Raw genomic sequence first — 23,933 nt, forward strand, 5'->3', positions numbered from 1 at the left:
ATAACCAGGATGCCACACTCTCCAGATCACTCTGACATTTCAATGGCTGCACTCACTCACAGTGGAGCTCACTGACCTCTGCACCACACCGCCTTGAAGAGAGGCAGTTATAGAATTTAAGCTCAAAGGGGAATAAGTATGGCATCCGGGGGTGGTTATTCTTTACCTACAAGAGGCAATACCACAGAAGATGTAGACGAGGCTAGACTTCTACATAGACTTTACTACGATGGTTCCTTTCCAGTGAGAGTTGCCAATCCAAGTATGAGATCATTTTTTTCCTCTGAAAGCTTTTCCTTTTTAGGTTTTGCCTGGCGAAAGCTGCGCTCTGCGCAGCTTTTTCGCGCAGGCGAAAACCTAATGAGTATAGTAGGGGAGACAGGAACGGCCCCTGTCTTCCATTGGCTAGCTCCATAAATGGAGGCTAGCCATTGGAAGACACGTTTGTCCTTCAATGCAGGACCAGATTCGGGGGCGTTCCCGAGAATTTTTGGCTTTTGGCGACGTCACGCTACGTCAGCCAAAAGCCCTCGGGAACGCCCCCGAATCTGGTCCGGCATGGAGCCTGCACCCGCCTTCCTGCTCACGTGGGCGTGGTCGCCTTTCCCGCCCCCTCTGATCTGCTGGAAGATGTCCAGGTGAGTGCTCTTTTTTTTTTGTTTCTTGTTATTCTCGTTCTTTGCACTCGACTTTATTCGGGAAGTGACCGTCTTGCTGGCAGCTCGATGTGTTTGGTAAGCAGGAAGGTGTGTAAATAGGGCGTCATCGGGCCCCTTTCTTCTTGCAGCGTGTTTACTGTTTACTCGGCTACGTAAAATACGTGATATTTCAAGGCGCACAAATTGTACAAATGAAAGGCTCTGACTTAGCCCAGGCCGTCGCGCTGCATCGGGTACATGGTGTTGAAGGATGGATGTGTGCTGGTGAGGAAGGGTCCTCGGCTAGCATGGTGCCCTGGCATCCCAGTTATTTAAGGTAAGCACGATGGTCTCGGATTTGAGACGATTTTCGGAATGAGAGGCAGAAATAATATAAGATGATTTCGGCGTTCGTGCAGGCAGTGGTGGGGCTCCCCATTGCACAAGAGTGCTTGATTCGCAATCCTCTCCCATAGTGTGTTTTGAATCAAATCTTTTACTGGAAAGGCCAAGACAAAGGTATTCAGAATTTAATCTGAAAAGAACGCGAGTTGCAGATCATAGGAGAGTGAGGTTAATTGTGAGCAAAATGCAGACACTTGTCCGACGAGAGAAGCATGTATTTTTTTAGAGTTCAGCATATTATCATTTCCTTTGACGAGGCTAGGGAAGATGTCCAGGTAAGTGCTCTTTTTGTTTTTTGTTTCTTGTTATTCTCGTTCTTTGCACTCGACTTTATTCGGGAAGTGACCGTCTTGCTGGCAGCTCGATGTGTTTGGTAAGCAGGAAGGTGTGTAAATAGGGCGTCATCGGGCCCCTTTCTTCTTGCAGCGTGTTTACTGTTTACTCGGCTACGTAAAATACGTGATACTTCAAGGCGCACAAATTGTACAAATGAAAGGCTCTGACTTAGCCCAGGCCGTCGCGCTGCATCGGGTACACGGTGTTGAAGGATGGATGTGTGCTGGTGAGGAAGGGTCCTCGGCTAGCATGGTGCCCTGGCATCCCAGTTATTTAAGGTAAGCACGATGGTCTCGGATTTGAGACGATTTTCGGAATGAGAGGCAGAAATAATATAAGATGCTTTCGGCGTTCGTGCAGGCAGTGGTGGGGCTCCCCGTTGCAGAAGAGTGCTTGATTCGCAATCCTCTCCCATAGTGTGTTTTGAATCAAGGGCCAGATGTAGGTAAATCACATTTACCGATTTTGAAATACCGAATATTACCGAATTTTACCGATTCGGTATTTCAAAATCGGTAAATGGGATGTAGGTACCAACATCTGGATTTTTTAACGAATCCTTAAAATTCGGTATTAACAGATCGGTATCTACCGATCGGTAATTACCAATCGGTATCTACCGATCGGTATTTACCGATCGGTAAATACCGATCGGTAATTCCCGCGACGGACAACAAACAAAAGTGAAACTTAACACAACAGCCAATCAGGTGCAACCACCCTCCCCCTACTCTCCAGGGAGTGGCCCCACAGGCAGGTGCAACTAATTAGAAGGTTCAGGAAAGGCAGTTGGAGCCGAGAGACTGGGAGCAGCAGAAGCAGCAGACAGAGCTTGTGAATTCACTGAAAACTTCGACATGGAAAGCAGCAGGGACACTGAGCAGGCTGAAAGGAAAAGAAAGCTTAAATTCAGTAGACTGGAGCTACAGCTCCTTGTTGAGGAGGTGGTAAAGGTACACCACAGACTTTTTGGAAAGCAGTCCCTAACTGTGCCAGAATCAACAAAAAGGAAACTTTGGCTGGAAATCAAAGATAAAGTAAATGCAGTGGGAGTCACCACCAGACGCACTGAAGATTTAAAGAAGAGGTTCTATGACCTAAGGAGCCTCACGAAGAAATAATTGGCTGACCGCCACAAACAGTCACAGCAAACAGGTCGAGGAAAGAACACTGCACCCCCCCTCACCGAGCTGGAGGAGCTGGTAGCCACAACCCTGGAGGCTGAAAGTGTCCATGGACTGGGAGAAGTGGACAGCTCTGCGCAATCTGCAAAAAAAAAAGGTAAGATGCATGCACAGCTATCCCCCTCCCACCCCCATACATCCCTCACCCCTTGCAGCTAAGTTACCCCAGTCCCATGGTGCCTGTGCAAAACTGTACCAATGCATCATGTTACATGTAGTTAGTCATTGATAGACCATGTCACACAGCACTGTAACCAACACATAATTCAAATGAATGCTGACAAAATGAAGGGCAGGCAGCATGTACAAAGTGCAATGTAACATGTTTAATTGTAGTGGCAGTGACACATTACACCTAGCTGATATGTGCTCATATGTCCACAGGTCTCACATCCAGAAGGCAGTCTGAGGAGGCAGAAGGCACGGCACCCCAGAGGGATGACAGTCAGGAGCCAGGGCCCAGTGCATCCCAGGACACAGGTGTTCCGAGTGGGCAGCCACCCTCCCAAGAAACTGACATCAGTGAAGAAATGCAGGGCTCCCCAATTCCTTCACAGTCACCACTATTGGTCTCATCACCAGAAATGCATGCATCCCTTGTTGTAGAAACACCTGTTGCACACCCTGGCAGGAGGCATGTTGTTCCCCCACTGCCGGAAATGGAGACAGGTGCTGATGAAATGGTGGGTGAAGACTCACTTCACTTGTTACAAGCTCACATCACTGCCACACTGCAGCCTAGCACAGAGCCTGTACCAGGTACCACTAGAAGGCGCACAGTGCAAGGAAGGGATGAAGGTGCACATGGGGAGGGTTCCAGTGTCTTCAAAGGCCTGGAGGGAGCCATGGTCAGGATTCAGAGGATGCAGGGCAAGGGCATCATGGCCTGTCAAAGACAAATGCGAAACATGAACATCAACATGGAAGAAATTATCAAGGGCATAAAAGAGCTGGTGATAGTCAACCAGAGCATGGCAACAGGCATACAGCAACTGTGCACAAAACTTTACTCTGATATTAGTGCAAGGCGCAGGGACAGGCAGCGTGCAGAGAGAACAGAGAAATCCATGGAGCAGCTGGCTACAGCCACATCCCTGCTATGCAGGCGTAGCATCAATAGTCAGGTAGTCCTGACTCATAATAGCAACCAGTTGACAAGGGGCATAGCTGGAATGACCGGTGCGCTGGAGGCCCTACTCAATGCACAAAGTGCACAAAGTTCTGCTGTAGACGTGCCGGACACTGAAGGTAGCACCAGTAGGAGCAGCACAGCTAGCCCCCATGGCGTAGAGCCAAGGAGGAGCAGCAGGCGACAGGGTGAGGCTATAGGCCAAACGCCCAGTGAACAGGCTGAGCCACAGACACCTGCCAGTGCAAAGCGTGTGCGAAAATGAACAGTTGTAACGATGGCCTACTGCCAATGGACATTTGATTTATAGTTAATACAGTGTTATTTGCACATTTGTGCCATTGCAACCAGCCAAGTGACTATGTACAACTATGGTTGGTGGATTCTACACCTGTCTGAGTGTGTTTGCTCACTGTGAGCATTGATGTCAAATGCTTACTGTTGCACTTTTGTTCTTCAATAAATCTTTACAAATCTGATTAAACAGAAGCTTGTGCTTTCACTATAGCTCAGTGTGTTCACTTACTCAGAAATAGTTGCGTGCTATGTCATCACGTCTGTATCTGCCATCACTTGATCTTGACACTCCAGCAGGTTGTCTTTCAGGCACAGCAATGTCGTTGTCATGATCCTCATAGTCAGATAACTCCACCTCAGTCCCCTTCTTAACAGCCAGATTGTGCAACATAGCACAGGCAGCAATGATCTTACAGCAGGTAATGGGGGTATACTGCCTTGCACCTCCGCTCTTGTGCAAGCATCTGAACCTACTTTTCAATATACCAAATGTTCTCTCAACAACATTGCGTGTGCTCTTGTGTGCCCGGTTGTATCTCCTTTGGCTGGGTGTTGAGGGGTTGAGGTAGGGGGTGAGTATGAATGAGCGGAGGGCATATGCACTGTCTCCTAGAATGAAAAGGGTAAAATTTACTCACATGCATACATGTACTGCTTATTGCAATAGGTGTAATAGGTGTTGCACACTGTCTCTTACCTAGGAGGTAGCCTTCACCAAATTCCCCTGCAGTCAGGCGTGCATAGATGCCACTGTTTTGAAATATAAACGAGTCGTGGGTACTTCCCGGGTATTTTGCAACAATGTCTGTGATGACGTTCTTGGCATTGCAAATCACCTGCACGTTGATGGTGTGGCTTGACTTCCTATTACGGTAAATGTATTCCGTGGCAGCAGGGGGACAAATGGGGATGTGCGTCCCATCAATGCATCCGATGATATGGGGAAATCTTGCCATCTGGTAGAAGTCAGATATGGTTTCAAACAGTTCAGCATGGGTGGATGGAAAAGAAATGTAATGCTCCATCCTATGCAACATGGCGTCAAGGAAATTGTGAAAAAACCTTGAGAGGCTGCTCTGGCTCACCCCTCCCACCGCAGCAACCACGCTCTGGTAGCTCCCTGACGCCAGCAAGTGGATGCTGCACAGCACCTGTACATGTGTTGGGATTGCATGTGCCCTTGGAGTGGGGTGCTCCAACAGTGGTTTTAGGTCCCTGATTAGCTCCAAGATGGTGTCTGGAGCCAACCTGTACCTTTGCAGTATCTCTTCCTCTGTGAGCATGAACAGGGTCACCCTCTGCCTGTAAACCTGCTCCTGTCTCAGCCATTTCCTCTCTCCTTCCTCCTGTAGCCGTAGCCGTCTTGCAATGACATAAAATGCAGCCATTGTGCAAACAGAATTGCATTTTGGGTCCTTTTTTATAGGCTGCACCTGGTTACCACCTGCTTTGAATCCATGGTAATTACCGACTGTTAAATACCGATTTTGGAGCAAATTCGGTATTTCGGAGCCTCCCTACATCTCAATTTCAATTTTGACTGTTTTTTACCGATCGGTAAGTTTAACGGTCGGTACGTTTACCGATCGGTACGTTTACCGATCGGTTGGTTTACCGATCGGTACGTTTACCGATCGGTACGTTTACCGATCGGTAACTTTCACGATCGGTAACTTTAACGATCGGTAACTTTCACGATCGGTAACTTTAACGATCGGTAACTTTAACGATTCGGTAAATTTACCGATTCGGCCTATTTTCTATCACCTACATACGGATCACTCAATACCGGTCGGTAACGGCCGAAAATCGGTATTTTCGGCCGTTACCGAACGGTAAAGGCCTACCTACATCGGGCCCCAAATCTTTTACTGGAAAGGCCATGACAAAGGTATTCAGAATTTAATCTGAAAAGAACGCGAGTTGCAGATCATAGGAGAGTGAGGTTAATTGTGAGCAAAATGCAGACACTTGTCCGACGAGAGAAGCATGTCTTTTTTTAGAGTTCAGCATATTATCATTTCCTTTGACGAGGCTAAGGTTGACTTGCTGCTCAGGTTTTTATTTAATTTTTAGAATTCCCAGCTGTAGCTCACAACCTAGAGCCGAGTGCAGGACCCAGAGAGGGGTATAACTCTCTGGGAGCTGTTGCCGGGATAAAGGTTATAAGTGTGTATCTTTCTAAGGTGGGGAAATCAGCCTGCCAGTTAATGGATAGTGCGGTCTTAACTGGTGTGCTTAAGAGCTGAGTAACACAACATGGTAGACAGATCGTCTAACTATGTCCATTCACAAAACCAATGGGACACCAAACAACAGTAACCATTAGGAGGTATTACAAAAATACAAACCCCTTGATAGAGCACCATACACATATTCAACACTGATAGTTTAGCCAGTATCAACGTACCAATAAATTCCCAAATGCTGGGTCACTGACATTTTACCTAAGAGAAAGGTAAAAATAAGAAAAACACTGACCACACCACTTAAGCACTTCCATTGCTCATTAAGTAAGGAAAGGCCACCATGCAACCCATCAAAGCAGTAGAGATGGACCGTTTCTCAAAAAAAGAAACTCCTCATTACCGGATGGATGGCTCTGACTCAATCTGTTATGGGAACCTAAACATCACATAGAAAGTTATCTCTGTGCAGTGAACAACACTACAGTGTCCTACTGAGTTCAGGCTGAATGGTATACAAACTGTTAATCTAGAACTGATGTGCCCAGACATATGGGGCTAAAACAGTCAATGCTTAATGATTTTTACATTTCTTCTATGATTCCATTGAAAAAAATCCCCACAGGGGGAGGACATCACAGTATTTCCTATTAAACGAGTAGTTGGGAACCAAAAAGGTATTTCAATTAATAAGAAGGTGATGTTTAGAATCTCTGGTCCAGAGCTTTTCTGCGTCACTCATTAATAATTACAGCCAGCCATGGGCACATGCTTGTTTATGTAGAAAAATGCATTAGAGAAGTCCTGTTGGAAAGGCAAATGCTCGCTAGAAGAAGCAGGTCTGATCATCAAAGCGAAGGATTGGGAAGTTGGTCGTTGATCCTGTGTACAGATCACGGACGACCAATGGGCTGCCTGCTGCGCGGCCACTAAAGAGGTGTCCATTAGTAGCAGGCATAAGCTTATACATTTGAAGTTTCTGAGGTGCATGTATCATTCCCCTGCGCTGGCGCACAGGATAGACGCTAGCAGGTCGCATTGTTGTCCTGAATGCAAGGCACCGCAGGCCGACTTTGCCCATCTCTCTTGGGAGTGCCCACGTTTACATACCTATTGGCCATAAGATTCTGGGTACAATGCTGGCTTTAGAGTTGACTCCCACTCCTGAAGTGGCGCTAATGGGCTATGTTGTGAATTTTCTCGCTCCTCTCGCAGGCTGGTTGCCATTAGTTTACTCTTGGCAAAGAGGGAAGTTGCACTGCTTTGGGGTGCCAAGCAAGCCCCCTGCACTCAAGCCTTGTTACGTAGCATGGCCTACTGCAATCTACTGCAATGTCAATATTGAGGGAGTGGCTCTATATATGCATCTATCCATCCACCCATCCATGCATCTATCTATACACCCATCCATACACCCATCCATGCATGCCCCCATCCATGCATCCACCAACTCATCCATGCAAGCATTATGTAGTATCTTGTTATTCCCTATGCCTTCTCTCTCTACCTCTATTAGAATGTTGATGTGATGCATCTAACAGAATGTTGGTGATCTGCCTGAGATTACAGTTGGCTGGGCTGAGCACCATGTTGGATGCTCCTGGTGGGGTCTCCCTTTACATCTTAGAATAAAGCATCACTAAATACTAACCTACGTGTGGACTTCTCATCATTACATTCAGGGCGACGATCTAAAGAAAGAACATACACCTGTCAAGTCTGGAAGAACTTCGAGCTGTGTGAAATCAAGAAAAGAAACAAGAAACCAGGGAAGGCCCTCAAGCAACAAGAAAAGTTACCCCAACTGCCAGCATGACCCCACCAGTGACCTACAACCGGTCGCCCGCAGCAGTCTGGCAGTCTTCCTGCGTAACAGTGAGTCAAAAACATTTTTTTTTTAAATTGGAGCTGTGCCCTGGCGCTGGGTAAGCCTGTTTGTGCTGACTTTGGGACTCACGTTGTATCCTCACACGAGGGTAAGCATTTTTATTGCCAACTCTGCCTGTTGTCCTATTTACAAGGAGAGTCTACCTTATGCTGTGTGGAGCTGAGCTGTGTCTGGTATTTTCATCACCAGATAAGTTCGTGACAAGCTGCCTAAGCACTGTAGAAAATATTTTAAAGCCTCAAGAAAGCTTAGTTTTTTTTTTTATGACATTGCCCACCGAAGAAGGGTTAAAGTGACTCAAAGTGAGAGATGATTTCCTGTGTTCATTTACGCTTAGTGGGTGTCAGTCCCATCTACATCGTTCTTATGGGTATTAGTCCCATGTTTCTGTTTTAGTGGGTGTTAGTCCCATGCATTTCCTGGTTCCTCTGGTCGAGGTACGTCCTCACACGGACATGACATTACACATGTAATTTTATTTCTCCTTTCACGACAGTGCACGTTGTAACCTTACTTAAGGTGTCTAGTTGGATTGTATGTTTTATTTCGACTGTGCACAATAGTTTGATTCTTTCTTAATACCTCTGCACAATCATATTGTGTGTTTTTTTTTTTTGCAGTGGTCCGTTTAAGACTGGGCGTTTCTCTATTTCTTCAACTTTCAGTACACTGTAGCCCAGTGCTTTTCATCTTTATTCATTACTCTAATGTTTGAAAATGTATGGAGAAGGAGTTTTACATTGTATTTCTCTTTCTCTGTCACCTTCTTTTCTCCTGATGTGGATTGCTCACTCGCATGCTTTCCTGGCCAGTTGGTGTGCAGTGAGTAATCATTGATGGTTTCTTTCTTATTTCTTTTTCTTAGCTTTGTTTCTTTCTCATAATTATCAGAATAGGGGATATGTCTATCTGTTTCTTTCTTTTATCCTTTGTTGCCTTCTTTGTCTCTTCTTTTGCTTTGTTTCTTTCTAGCACTCTTTTCTCTTCTAGCTATTACTCCTGAATGCATTTTGTCTTCTCTTTTGTTTTCATTTGGAAGAGAAGAGGATATGTAATATCTTTGTTTTCATTTGGAAGAGAAGAGGATATGTAATATCTTAGTTAAAATGCTTTACATGCTTTACACCCCTCCACTGTAGAACTCTATAATGTTGATGTCACTTAGAATGTTGGGGGATGAAGCAGACAGTTGGAAGAAGGGCTGACAGCCTTGCTGGCTGCTCCTGGTGGGGCTGATTACATCTGTACTTCAATGCTGTAACTATCTTGAATAAATCCTCTTGAAATATCTCAACCAGTGTGGACTAAGTTACTACACAATACAACAAGAGCCCGCAGCTCTCCTTCGTCTCTCCTCGTACCCCTTCCCTGAGCCCGCAGCTCTCCTTCGTCTCTCCTCGCCCCCCCTTCCCTGAGCCCGCAGCTCTCCTTCGTCTCTCCTCGCCCCCCTTCCCTGTGCCCTGTCCTGCTATTGTAAATGACAATGCCATTTATTTATGTTAAAAGAAACATAAATAAAAATAATGTCAAGAGCAATGCCATTAGCTCTAACTTTAACAAAGGCAAAACCATTGCATTGTAAATGCTTGTTGATCTTTGACAGTGCATATGGTCCCTGCTTTTACATTACGATGATTTTCCAGTTTCTACTGTTTTTGTTCCTGATTTATGTTCTGTTTTGTAGCTGCTTTCTTGCCTCTATTGTACGTTCTGAAAGTCTCAGCTTGGCTCTTTCCCAACCCTGGTCACATTGTGTATGTACAGTTTCCTAGTCAGGCCTCTCCCCGTAGTGCCTGAATCTCTGTTGAATAGAGAATCAGTTGATGAAAGTCTATAAACAGGCCCAAATGCAGGCTGTTTGTGAAAAGTTCCCTCCTGAGGGACGAATTTCACTGGCCTAACAAAAGGGTAAAATGACGTCCTACCAACAACTGTATGTACTCTTAGGGTGTCTGGCTAGATTGTATGTGGAGTCGAAAGTCGTCAGTCCAATATCCATCCATAGGGTGGCCTTGTACGGAGGTGTTAAGTTGGGCACTCCTGGGGGAAAACTTTGGCTGTCATCCAACAGGAGGGGATGATCATCTACAGGAGGGGCCAAATTGACCCTTGGCCCTTGTTTCCCGATGCTTTTATCCACATGAATCAAGGGGGACAAAGGATGGAAAAGAGGGAGGAGTGACGACACTTGTGATGCTAGGAGCTTCACCTGTTCTCTGAGCTCCTTCAGTTCTGATTGTACAGTGTTGATCACCTTTACATCGCCCCAGTCATCGGGCACCCCCTGTGCTATAACATTACTGGTCGCAGGCTCTGGCTCATTATCGGCTAAGATTGCAAAGTGGACTTAAATGTCACAAGGAATTCTCTCCCACAATCTCCTACCATGGCGGTTCCTTCAGAGCACTCACATTTGCATTACAAAATACCTCACGGGTGACTACAGTGACATTCCAATGGTTTACCATTGTTTGCCCTTTTCTTTGGGGTAGGTTTAAATATGGATTCGACTTCTTCTATTAAATCATTTATAACTTTCAAAGTTTTACCTTCAGAGGACTTTTTGGTAGGCTTTTTGGGAAGAGACAACCCCTGTGGAATGTTTTGTGTGTTCATTTTGCCAATTGTATCAAAATGATCAGAGAAGGCAATGCCTCACTCAATTGGTTCCCAAGTAAATAATTTCCTATACCTTTACCACAGATCCTTTCTCCTGCAACAGAGCCAAGAGGGGTGCCCCAGCCCAGCCTTGGCCAGGTGCAGATGGGCCAGCATTTCACCTTGTCTGTGCCCGGGCATGCGACAATGCGCATTCCGCTCTTAAGGAGAACAGCAGGGCTAACAGGTGCCTCAGGGCATGGGAAAGATCGAGAGTGGCCTATGTGCCACACGTTTAGCTGGTCCCTGAAGTCCGTGGGCCTCCCACCTTGATACAGAACCATGCCACGCTGTGGGAGCAGGAAAGAGCAGGAGCGGCCACCCTGCCGCAGGTTTTACTTGTCCCTAAAGTCCACGGGCCTCCCACCTTCATAGGAACTGTCCATAGCAAATATCTTTTCAGGGAAAGGTGGGATAAAAATATGATACATGTGGACATTGATACAATGAGCATGGATTAAATTGTTTTTCCCCTAAGTATCTGCAAAGCATATAATGGGAGGTACTTTCTCCATCCCGGAGTAGCAATATTTATGGGTGTGTTAAATATTCCCTTTAGTTTCACAGGAACCATTATCATCTCTAACGTAACATAACAATCTAGTTTCTTACTAATGTTATGTTATGCTATAAGGTTTTTATCCAGCACACATATCACTCGGAGGTTAAGATTGATGGCAAACAGGAGGAGGAAAAGCAATCAAAAGAGCCATGCTTTAAGCTTCTTTCAGAACTGTTTGTGATCAGTGATCATACGAAGCTGCGTTGAAAACTCATACCAGAAGAGGGGAGCTAAATGAGAAAAGGATCTGCCACCATTCCTGGTGGTGCAAAGCCTGAAAGAAGTGAGTAGATGTTTAGTTCCTGAACCAAGATTCATGTTAGGTGAATACTGTGGTGACGTGTGTCACCAGGGGACAGGGATAACCTACGCCACTGATTCGGGCCTACAGACACTTACAGAACGCACACAGACTCGGTATGCTAATGTGGCCGAAGACCCCGTGCGGTCTCACGCCCCTTTATTTATACCCTCGGGCGGGCCCGCCCTTGGGGTGTGTGTGCGTGCGTGCGTGTGTGCATGTGTGGACAGGCCGGGTGGCTCCGTCATTACATCCCTCCAATCTTACGGACACATAGTCCCACCTAGGGTGATCCTCAGATATTGGCAAGGCTCCAGGCATAGTCCTTTAGTCTCTGACTGGGAGTCGGGTTTGGCCGTAGACTGTATCTCCGGCTTCTTGGATTTTCACTGGACTCCGGCTCCTCGGGATGCTAAGCTCGGGAGTCGAATGGCGCACGGATGCTTCGGTTTTGGGGCAACCACGAATGGTGAGACCCATGGTGCCGTGCCCAACACCTTTTCGATGATCCCAATTCTTCCAGCTTTCGGAGTTCCTCCGCCACCTGCGGCCGCAAGTGGAACAGCACCCTCCTGTGCCTCAATGCTTTCGGCCTGACTGTGTGGTCCACGTGTAGTTTGAAAGTTTTTCCCTTGAGGCAGCCTAGACCCTGGAAGAGCATGGGGAAATCCTTTAGCATTTCCTCCGCATTTAGTTCGTGTACCTGGTTCGCGAAGAACACCAGTTGGAACTCTTGCGCGGTATGACAGCTGAGGAGAGTCCCCCTCTTTCCTTCTGTCATATCTAATCGTGTCGTCATGGCTTTGCCATTGCTGGTGATCTCCACCTCCATGACTCCTCGCAGAGGGAGGGGTTCATCACTATCGTATGTGTAGATCTTAGCTCTGGATGGCCGAAGGGGGTGGCGAGGTGACAACTTGTCATACTGGATACTGTCCATTACATTGACTGAGGCCCCGGTGTTGATCATGGCATGTACCGGGGAGGCTGCGACGGTGATGTCGCACATCGGTGGCGGTTGCCTTCTAGGGCCTTCACTGCCGACAAATGACACAAAGTACACCTCGTTGTTGTCATCTTCTAGGCTGAAAGCTGAACGCACTGTGTCACTGCAGGGTCCTGGGTCTTCAAGTGTCAGCTGGCACACTCCTTGTGTGAACCCCCATGTGCCAGGGTTGTTGCGCCGCCCTCCGCTGCTTCGACACACCTTCGTAAAATGGTTAAGTTTGCCGCACTGTCAGCATGCCTTCCCCTTCGCGGAGCACCTTCCTCCCGCCAGATGATCCATGCCGCAGTTACCGCACATGGGGGTCTGCGAGGCCTTTGTGCCTCCTCTCGATGGTTGAGGTCGCCTGCGGACTACTTCAACTCTCTCTTCCTTGATCACAGGTGCACGAGCCACCATTCCAGAACGATTCAGGGGCGCCTCCATCTCGTCCGCTCGTGCATTGGACAGTTCATGTGATCTTGCGAGCTGCCGTTGAGAAAAATGTGGGGCTGCCGGAGTATGTGACGCCTAAGGTTGCTGGACCTGCAGCCTTGGATGAGTTGGGCCCGAATTTCTAGCCTCAGATCTGGCAGTTCACTTGAGGTGGCAAGCTTCCGTAGGCGGGCATAGTATGCGTCAATGGTTTCCTCTTGCCGCGCCTGACTCAGTTTGAACCACTCATAGTCCGGGTTGATTTGCGGATCAAAGTAGCGATTTAGAGCAGTCACCGCTCCGGCGTAGTCAACATCATTGCCTCTGTCTGGTAGCATCTCTAATAAGTCATAGAGTTCAGCTCTGCTATAGCACATGAGGAGTGACCTTTTTACTTTCACGTCTGTCTCCCTGACGCCGATGAAATAGTGGGCGAGGCGACCAATCCAGGAGCGCCATCTTGCCGCTGCAGTGGATGAGTCCCAGAGTTCGCTGAAAGGTGACAGCGGAGCAACAATCTTGTGGCAAGGGTTGGTCTGCATGTGGGGCGCGGCCTGGACAGGAACAGGAGCCTGAATGGCGATTCGCTGAGGCACATGGCCTTGGGGAGCTGGCACGGTGGGAGGGGCGGCGCCCCCGGTGGCAGCAGGGTTGTTCATCCCACTGGGTGTTGGAGGTTGCGTGGTGGGGCAGGGACCTCTAACGCCTAGGGGCTGTAGCCGTACTAGTCTTCCTTATCCCCGGGCAGGTGCAGGAAAGCTGGCCCACAGCAGCGGTGGGGAGAGGCACAGTGCGCAAGGGCACACTCAACAGGCACCTCGTGGCAGTGGAAGTGTATTGATGCAGGTGAGCCCATGCATCCACTAGGGTAAAATGCCCCTGGAATTTCACGCAGCTGAGGGTTTGGGAATAAACGCCCTGGCGCTTGTGCTTGCCCCTTGTCCTTTCTCCGGCGCCGCTCTGGTTGCGTAACAAATGAGTCTGGGTTACGGGAGCAGCAGACAGTCTCTACGGAGGGAGACACCCAACGAGGGCAGCGGACCTCGTTCCACGTGGGCCCCAACTCGCGGGGGCCAAACCAGTCCCCCCGTGCGAGTGCTTGGCAGATGTGCTGAATACTGCGCGATCTCAGACTATGGGCCACGCATGTGGGCGTGAACACACCCGGGCTTCAGGAGAGAGAGTAAGAAAGCTCCTGTGGGTGGGGCAGTGCAGCGCCTTGAGATGGAGCGCACGCCGCCAACTGCCACACCACGCGGAGGCCTCATCTCAGCGCCGGTCCAGGCGTGATGGCAAAAAGCGGGGTGGGCACCCGCGGGCAGCAGTCTCTCCGGGAGCAAGCACTGGACGGGTGCTGATGGCATGCGGGCTAGGCACCCGTGAATATATCTTGGCCGCACCAGCTTGAGCGCACGGAGCGCGAGCACCGTGGACACGGGGCTGAAAAAGCCGACATGTGTCCGCGCAGGCGAGGAGTGGGACAGACCCGCCTTCGTCTCCAGTGTGGTGACATGTGTCACCAGGGGATAGGGATAACCTATGCCACTGATTCGGGCCTACAGACACTTAAAGAACGCACACAGACTTGGTATGCTAATCTGGGCTGAAGACCCTGTGCGGTCTCGCGCCCCTTTATTTATACCCTTAGGCTGGCCCGCCCTCGGGGTGTGTGTGCGTGCAGGCGTGTGGGGACGGGCCGGGTGGTCCATCATTACATCTACCATTTAAGTTTCTTGGCCAGGTAGCTTTGGCCTTTTCCATGCATGGCCTTATGTACCAGGCAGATAATCTTGAAACAAACTCGAAAAAACAAATAATAATGTGATGTATGATGTCCCCAGTTAACGTCATTAATAATGCAATTACTGATCAGGTAAATAAACGTACTTCTTCTACTTTTACACTCTCAGAATAATTAAACAGGCTTTGCCCTTTATACCACATAAACTACAAAATACACTAGTCATGTCGCAAATTCTGTCCAAGACTGACTATTTCAATAGCCTGCTTCTGGCTACTCACAAATATAATATCAATAAACCTCAGGTTTTACACAATGCGGCAGCCAGACTTCTGTTAAAAATTCCCCAAAACTGCTACGTGTCTTAAGAATTAAAATGTTTGCACTGGCTTCCTGTTAAACAGGGAATAATTATAGGGTACTATGTTTAGTTTATAAAGCATTCCATAATTTGGGCCAGGAATCACAGAACCAGAGTTTCAAAAGATATCACCCTGTCAGAAAGCTTTGGTCAAATTCTGCTAATTTATTAATACTGCCAAGGTACAAACAAGTATGATGGGGGGAAAGAGCATAGTGCTGGAAGCATCTAAAGCATGGAGCGCACTGTCTCTCTCCATAAAAACAGCATCCAGTCTGCTAGCTTTCAGGAAAGCCGTAAAGAACTGGCTGTTCAGATCCCGATAACCCTTGCGGACCTGTAACACGCCTAGCCTGAATTGAATAGCGCTTAGACACCTCCGGGTAAGAATGCGCTATAGAACTATTATTAACAATATATAACATAGCAATTTTTTATTCCATTCCAAACAATATGGTATGTTCCTGAGCAATTATTTGGGTTAGGTATGACTGAGCTCCTAGCAATTACTGGGTAATTTCAAGGTGGTTAGTGCTTGGAGGGTAACACCTTTGTCCTCTTACATTTAGTTTCATGTGTTTATATTTAGAAATATCAATAGAATTTGTTGCGTGTGCTCTCTGATAAATAGCTCTTAAAATATTCAAAATGTTTACGGTTGTTGAGAATTCAATTTTACCTCCGTGTATTCTGGTTCATGTAGTCTTCAAGTTCACTCTTTCATCTTTTCATCATAGTTTTTGTGTACAATAAAAATGAGTAGCCTCTTAAAATGTATTTTACAGTCGTTAATGATCATCAATGGGGAGGGAATGTAACTTTGTTCAGATGCATTCTCATGCGGTTTCTAATTTGCTTTGAATTACATTGGACATCTACTGCACTTGTGGAAGCACCACAATAACCCAGCATCACAAGTCTGAAGAAATGATTGGTTGTACAGGACGCAAACATTTTACAGGTGTTGGCACTTCTGAGCGGTACTATATCGTTTAAATATACATGATAGCAGCTCGCAAGGAGGCTGATTGGTACACACCACACTCCTAGTGATGATGGAATAACATTTAATTGAAGATCTTCCTCACAGATTTCTCCAAGTCCTCAGATAGCTTATTTGGAGTGCTTAATTCTGACAGATGAGTTATGAAATATATCTCAGACAATTTTAATTTCACCTTAAATTTGATTCCAATACTTGGTGAAGTAGTTAACATTTGAAATGTAAAGTCTAAACTTAGTTTGGCTTGAGAAGCTCAACATTGTAGTAGGATTTGAATTACATATTTTAGTTTTAAATCAGACAATCACAGATTGTGACAGCATTCGAGTACAGCAGGACAGACCTTTTGATAGGTGTTTGCTTTCAATAAGGATGGCTTCTGTAAGGATATGTAGTATTATGGTAGATGTATTCCTTGCATTTTTCATTTAGTTTTTCTATGTTCATTTAGCTGTAAAATTCTGCCCAGTTTTCAATGAGGAAATATTCTTAACACAATCCTCTGTTTCTTTACCCGACAGATCTGGCTCTATATTACCCTTGTATTGTTACCACATATATTGCTGAAAAACTGTGCCAAGACTACATTAATTGAAAAGAAACATGATGGAAATACATGGTGATAATAATACGAATTTCTGTCAGGTGCAGTTCCTGTACGAAAAAAAGAGAAGCATCCTTCCTGTTTCAACGCATGGTTTAATAAAGATAGGACTGCTTATTTTGAAAAAAGGTTGGTATCTGTATAAACGAATATAGATAAAGAGGTCCTACAGAGCAACGTGCGAGGAGGTGAACCCCCACTGAAGCAGCACAGACAATCTCTGTCAGGGTAAAACACAAGCAAACCCCAAATTAACCTTTGTTTATCCCTCTGGTAGCTTGAAATAAAAAGCAGTAGGCTTAACTTAAAAGCAATGTGTAAAGTATTTTTGCAGCACATAAACACTAATAAAGTAAAATAATAACAAAAGAAAAACCCACACCAATTTAGAAAATTAAGGTAAAATGTCGATAACAGTTGTCCCCGGGGGTTTTACGCGTTTTCTTGGAATTCCTAGTTTTGACAGTGCCAGCTCTCCCCTCCGTTGCCTTGCGTTTAGCCATATAGAGCTACCAGCAGGTCGATGGCAAAAGCTTGTATATAGGTGGTTAGACAACCAGTCACTGTTTTTATAATTTGACACAAGGATTAAATAGAGTCAAAAGACATTTGGGGGATGGCCCAGCCTCCTCAGGGCTCTGATGGGTGTAGACGGGCCTGCCGCTGGCCTGGGCTTTGCCCAGGTTTGGCCCGCTCAACATCCTGCGCCGCAGTGGTGAGCAAGGTGCTTTATAGTGCTGCAGCGGTTGTGGGAGGTGGCTGGCATCAGGCCCCTCTCTTCTGGGGCCAAGGATGTCTGGGATGTGTAGACCCTGGTGCTGGCTCCAATGATGATGCCCCCTCAGCTCTAAGCGTCCCCAAGTATCAAGAATGTGCTCCTTTAGAACAAAGTTGTACAACCCTTCATATCCATTAACTTTGCTGCCCCTCACCCAGCCCTGCATTGCCTTACCAGAATAGTCCAAGAAATGCACTCATGTTTGTGTAAAGAACTTGTGACTGGCCCAAAACCATTGCTTGTGCTTCTCAGGGGTCAGCCCAAACTTGCTGAAAAAATGGCATTCATGGCAGGGTTGTCTGTCCCTCCCCACTGTGGGCATGTACTGCCATTTGCTTACCACCCCAGAACTGCTCTGTGTACTTTCAAAGCCTCTTCATATGCTGGCAACCATTTATCTATATTTATGTGTGCCTCCAAATATCTTGGTGGCAACCCCCTTTGGGGCACTCCTTTGTATGATCAATAAAGTTTTCAATAAATTTCAAGCAAAAAATTTCTTGTTTTCTTGTTCCATGAATTTTATTCATTCATTTATGTTCTTCAATTTCATTGTTTATCCTTGTTTTTTATCATTATTCTTCAAATTCCACTGTACCACATAATACATCTCCACAAGTTTTATATTGTGCTCCAATGCATTTCGAGCTTTACCAGCTCTTCATCAGGGAGTACAGTCCAGTACAGTCTACAAAAATGATATTAAAAATGCATAATTACACCAGGACATATTAAACATTCAGCTTAGCCTTTTCAATCACATATTGTGCTCTATAATACTGTGTTAGTTCATGCAACATGATGTGTTTTAATGGTGATGTTGTGAAACATGCGGTTTGCATATTGAATAAAAACCGACTCTACTCACGTTATTGTGACATGATGCGGCGAAAATCTATACAAAAAAGGATCTGTGCAAAAAGGATTTATGGTACGATTAGTGTATTTTACTTGCCCTTCACATACCAGTTGCTTTGTTGATTTCCAGAAAAAATAATAATGGCGATACAATTTTGGGCATATCCATTGCTATGCTTTAGTTAAGTACTACCAACCTTTGGTCCTGCCACGTTGTCAGTACGTAGTGTTTATGTTATCTAGCCATAACATTTGCTTACTGTCACTCGCGTTCGATAAAGAGAAGCGCTTTGCCTGCAATTCTTTGCTTACTTGATAACTTTTCGTCCAAGGGACTTCTCTTTTCCAGTCGCTTGCTTCCGCATTGAATAGTGGGCTTGGTTTAGCGTGCTTAGCGCATTACGCATAGATGAACTAGAGGCAACATGGATGACAGACTTCTGCTTGTATGCAGAACTACAATTAAGCATATGACGTTCTTAGAGAACTACAATTGACGGGTTAAAGTGAACAAGTGTGAGAAATGCTTCAAAAGGTGGCGGACATGATGTAATGAATACTAACTCTCCCTAATGCTTTGAAAAAATAGTGTGATTTAAATGTGCTCATTATGTATGTGTCTTCTGCACAGATATATGTCAATATTTAAGAAAAGGCTATTTACAATAAGCTGTTTACAACATGAACTATTAAGGCACCGAGTACAAGATCTCTAGAGCAAAATTGCCCTTGAGATATTCACAAGTAACAAGCAAATTCAGTACGTTCATTTAGACCATGAGGGCTCATAGCTTGCAAGTTGTATATCCAAAAGTTTCTCTTCTCAAGAGGTGTTTGTTGTTGTGTCTACCTTCCACTTTATCGATTACTTCCAGAATCAAAAATCTCAATTGTGAGATGTTGTACTTCTGTTCTGCAAAATGTGTTGCCACTGTTGACTTGGTGTTCTTTGTTCTTATATTAGATTTGTGTTCATTGATTCTCAGACAAACTTTTCTTTCAGTCTTACCCACATAAACCTTGCCACATGGGCATTTTAACATGTAAATAACATTTGTGGTTTCACAAGTGGCGGTTACATGTAATTTGATGTTGTGGCCCTTCATTGGGTGATGAAGCAACCATGAAATCTGGACTTACTGAAAGCCTCGGCAGGAATGTTGCCACCATTGTCATTGCTGGACCCCCCTTGGAGGGCTCTAATAGCCAGTTCTCTGAGGCTAAGCTTCCTTTCATGCATGGCCAGCATCTTCTTCTCTAGAGTGTGCTCCTTCTCTAGCTTAGCAAGGAAAATGATCTGCTCGTTATACTACTCAGTCTTGGAAAGCTTTAATTTTCTTTCCTCCCTCCTGTACCCCAACTCCTCTGGGGACAGGTTCTTTGAGGACACACTGTTGCCTGGTCTAAAGTGAACTTCCAGGCCTCGGAGGAAATTGCTCCCCACATAGGCGGCATGACAAGACCCTCAGTCAAGTTCTGCTCTGATCCTTCCTCAAACTCAGATCACTCCTCCACATCCACTTCTCCTTCTTGGTGGGCTGCTTCCCATGCTCTTAAGACTTTCTGAAGCTCTACCTTCTTGGCACTTCTCTTGTGGAACACACTTCTCTCCTGGCAGAAGCTATTCAGCTGGGCCACTGTGTATGCCTCCAGATTGGCATCTTGTAGTCCATCTTGCCAGGTATAAGCACAAACATTGCAGAAAAAATGGGACTTGGACAAAAGGACTTTTGGAAAAATTAAAAGATGTCAGAACAGGGAGAATGTAAAAAGGCTCAAATTGGTCTACGTACGCAGGTGTTGTGAACAATGAGTTACAACATGGTATTCCACAAACACAAATTCTATCCTCACCACTGATCACCAAAGTTGGAATTCCTTGTTGGCCAAGATATGCACCCAGGCCTGCCAGGAACTACCACTCTAGCCAGGGTAAGCTTAATACACACTAAAAGATAACCTGTGCTCATCCTCTGGTACCTTGGCACAGAGCAGTCATGCTTATGTAAAGAGGCAATGTGTAAAGTATTTCTGAAATACACACACACAGTAGCATAATGAACACACCACAAAAATACTCCACACAGGTTTTAGAAAATAACTTATTATATTATAAACTAAACAAGACCAACACAACAACAAAAATCTAATGTATACAAGTTGAGATATTACATTTTAAAGGAATAAATGCAGTAAAGTGCTTAGAAACAAGTAGCGTTAAAACGTTACTTTGGGTCGTGCTGGACCGGGGCAAACTCAATGTTCGGGCCAACATTGATGGAGCACCGGCCGGCTATAGGACTCACGCAGGCCCTGGTGATCAAAGTTCCTTTCCTGGTCGCAAACAACGAGATGCATTGATGTTGAGGTCCACAGGTGCTGGATGTGTTGATCTTCTCCACGCAGTGAAGGCGATGTGCCAGTTCCAAAGTTAGGTACCGGAGTCGAGAGGCATTGAACAATGCACTGGATTCTGTCTCGCAGTTAAAGGGATGTGTCACTCTCATCAAACTTTAGTGGCGGTAATACTCTGTCCCATGTGTCTGTTTCTGGAGGCACAGCACTGGTTCCGTGGCGATGCATCGGTTTTACTCCTGCAACCAGGTCGGTGTACTGGTACTGCCATATGCAGACAGAAGATGCGTCAAAATGAGTGTTGCAAGCCCAGCCCTCCTTCAGCAGAGTCAAAGAGCATCAGGCCAACAAACAGAAAGGTAGGCCTTACAGATCAGCAGTCCAGTTGAGTCCTTTAAGCAGCACATCAGTTCTTCTGGCAGAGCATAGTTACATGTCCAGTAGTGTCTGATTTTAGGGTCAGAAATCCAGTACTTATACCCAAAATGTGCCTTTGATATGGGGATGACTTCAAAGCAGCTCGCTAACGTACACAACTAGCAGTTCAAAAAGCTTTATTCGACAATTAAGTCATAGAAACATATCATAAAAATCCAAAGTTTTCCAGTATAAAATCCATAACAACAATATTATAAATACTAAGAAAGAATTAAACTATTACAGACTATTGCCGAATATCAATTTTTAACAATTTCATAAAATCTTAAAATCCTAAAAAGCCTTCATTTTTCATACAGTACAGGGTAATATTGCACATAACTCATATAAAGTAAAACGTCCCCCATGTTTTTCACAAAATTAACAGTGATAGATACTTAGTATTAAGGACACGACTGCAATTAATCACATACGGATTACCCATGCCCATTTCAGAAATTTAGCCAGAGCAATAGCGATTGGGGGACTAGGATCTGTACATAGGTTTCTTAAGGCCTCAGCATGTCTGCGTATGCCAAGCAATCTGCATATTGGCTTAACCCACATAGCTCTAGGGGCAGTATACAAGGGACAGAAAAAAAGGAGATGACTTATTGTCTCTTGTTTCTCCCCACACTTAGGGCATTTGTCCTTGCCACTCTCACCTGTCCTTTTGTCTGTGAGAGTCCTAACTGGAAGGGAGCCTACTCTAAGTTGGAAATAGAGTTTACGGTCCTGCTCTTTCTCTATGGCATCCCAATATATTTCCAGCTTCGGTTCGGCCTTAAACTCCAGAAAACGTCCTGTTAAGTGTGAGGAGAGACCATTTGTACAAATTTCTGCATTTACCATTTCCCAATATTTTTCTTTCAGGATTTTCTTTGAGGGGAATACAGAATTTGCCGGGTCATCCCATTGTTCCCTCATTCCCAGTCTATATACTAGGGACTGGATGGACTTCAGCCAGTGTATTTTTTTACAGCCGTCCATAGCCATTATCTCCCTCAAACCCTGTGCATAGAGTGCTGTAGCTGATCTGTGGTCCATAAGCGGCGCCAGTACAACAGAGGCCGCAGAAAAGCAAGATGTTGGACCGCTTTTTTCCCAAGGTCCCACATAAGAGGTATTAAAGGGGTACTTATAGGAATGCTAGTTACTTTCCGTGGGAATTCATTTTCTGCTAGTGTCAAATTTCTCAAATTCTGAAAGCCCCAAAGTTAGGTGCCGTAAAGAGCCGAACTTAGCACCTTCATCCCATAGACTTCCAGTAGTGGGCTAATGGGCTTTGTTGTTGAAGAGCTAAACCTTTCCGGAAGAATGCCAGCCTGCTGGCGGTGTTTTAGCACTGCAATATCTAATTGGCTGGTCCACCCCAAATTTCTCTGGAGGGTAACCCTCAGATAGGTAAAGGAGTCAACTCGCTCCAACGGGGAGCCATTCATGTACATCATCCCTCCGAAGGGTCTAGCAGACCCAAGAGATGTACGACCACTGAGAACCATAAACTTTGTCTTTGCCGTATTTATTTCGAGACCCCTTTCCAGACAAAAGTCTTCAAAGCGCTTTAAGGTGCACTGTAGTCCACTTGGCGTTTTTGACAATATCAAAGTGTTGTCCGCGAACATGAGGATCGGGACCCGCTCACCACACATCGCAGGGGCATCAGTCGGGATCAGGATGAGGTACTCCGCCACCCCCTTCACGAAGAGCGAGAACAAGGTAGGCGCTATGACGCAACCTTGCCTCACTCCCCTCTCAACCGGGAAGGTTTCCGTAACCTCCCCCTGACGACCCCACCAAGTACACAAGTATCCCTTTCAACCCAGTCATGTCTGCCAGGCTATATGTGGGTGGTAATCTGTCCTTTGTGAGGGGACAGGACCCTGCCTATTCAAGTGAAGTGTTAGCCCCTTCCTTCTATCCTGCTGAGGCAAGGCCATCATAATGCAGATGTATGTAGATGGGTACTAAGGCATACCTATCATTCCTATGCTATGGCTGTCTGGAGGGAATGCACCAATTGTAGCTGTTACCCAACCCACAGGTGCATTGGAGATAGGCTGTCAGGCACGCAGATTAGTAAATGCATAGAAACGTCCATTTTCTAAAACAGTAATGTCAAATATAACTTCACAAGTAAGGAGTCTTTATCATTATTATTCCATAGATATGAAACATGAAAAAGCTACTACTCTCTGATCAGGCATTACAGCTTTCAAGGGTAATAAGGAATTTCCAATGCTAGCCTATGAGAGGGGATAGGCCTCGCATCAGTGAAAACAGAATTTGTGTGCTTGTCACTACTAGGACATTGAAATATTAAACGCACATGTCCCACCTTTTACTTACATGGCACCTTGCCCTTAGGGTTTCTTAGAAACAACCTCAGGGGTTACTTTTAATGCCAAGTTGAAGTGGCAGTAAACTGAGCACACAGGCGCCCAGTGGCATGCCTGAGACAGGTTTGAAAGGTTACTTATGTGGGTGGCACGATTAGTGCTGATGGGCCACTAGTAGCATTTGAAGTATAGGCCCTGGATATATGGTATACCACTTTAAACAGAAAACTTACCAGTACATCAATTATGCCAATCAGGTGTACACCAATGTCATCATGTTTAGGGGAGAATCACATTCGTTTTAGCACTGGTTAGCATTGGTAAAGTGCTCAGAGTCTTAAGGCCAACAAAAAAACCAGCAAATACAGGATTTAAACGGCAAAATGTGTGGGGGAAGACCACCCTAAAGATGCCAGGTCTAACATATTGCAATTCCAGGACAGAATTTCACCTTTGCGGACAACATGCAGCTC

General features: G+C 45.7%; 1 protein-coding gene across 1 annotated transcript in view; it reads right to left on the reverse strand.

Annotated features, from left to right (window-relative positions):
- Positions 1-23,933, reverse strand: part of LOC147706981 (cytochrome P450 2K1-like) — a 318,269-nt gene that overhangs the window by 31,471 nt on the left and 262,865 nt on the right. The window lies entirely within an intron of this gene.

The sequence above is a fragment of the Lissotriton vulgaris genome, chromosome 6 (assembly GCF_964263255.1).
Source record: "Lissotriton vulgaris chromosome 6, aLisVul1.2, whole genome shotgun sequence".
NCBI lineage: Eukaryota > Metazoa > Chordata > Amphibia > Caudata > Salamandridae > Lissotriton > Lissotriton vulgaris.